This window comes from Lipotes vexillifer, unplaced genomic scaffold, assembly GCF_000442215.2.
Source record: "Lipotes vexillifer unplaced genomic scaffold, Lipotes_vexillifer_v1.1 scaffold442, whole genome shotgun sequence".
NCBI lineage: Eukaryota > Metazoa > Chordata > Mammalia > Artiodactyla > Lipotidae > Lipotes > Lipotes vexillifer.
Genome location: NW_006790311.1, coordinates 589,178 through 589,698, shown reverse-complemented (window position 1 = coordinate 589,698; position 521 = coordinate 589,178). Strand labels below are relative to the sequence as shown.

General features: G+C 51.2%; 1 protein-coding gene across 2 annotated transcripts in view; it reads right to left on the bottom strand.

Annotated features, from left to right (window-relative positions):
- Positions 1–521, bottom strand: part of PKNOX2 (PBX/knotted 1 homeobox 2) — a 262,937-nt gene that overhangs the window by 191,225 nt on the left and 71,191 nt on the right. The window lies entirely within an intron of this gene.

Below are 521 nucleotides of genomic sequence, written 5' to 3'. Positions count from 1 at the left end.
GGGGCGGGGGGGAGTTTCCTGAGCAAGGAGCTCCTGGTGCAAAACGACGGTTGTTTAGAGGACTAAGCAGGATGGAGAGACAGGATTTCTTGCGAGTTTCATCCCCTTCCCCAGAGAAGAAGAGGCTCATGGCTGTGGAGAGCCCTGAGCTGACCAAGGCAATGATCATTTACTGATGCCACCTGTCTGGCGGAAGACCCCGTGCAGGGGGACAGAGCTGAGCAGCCCCTGGGGAAGCTGGCAATCTGTATGGGGGAGCTGCCCAAACAAGCAAACGCCACCACCGATGCTGTGGTTTATGGCAGGATTATGGAAAGTCCAGATGTAGGAGGGCACTTTCAAGTAAAAGTGACGAGTCCCATTGGGTTAGAAGGGAGATGTGCATGGAGAAAAATGATGGGGGCGTGACTGGAACGATCAGAAAACATGACAGCTTTTAATTCTCTTCTTGGGATAAAGCAATAAGAACAACAAGAAGAAAAACCCAGCACATATTTATCAGGTGTCTGCTCTGCGAGCTA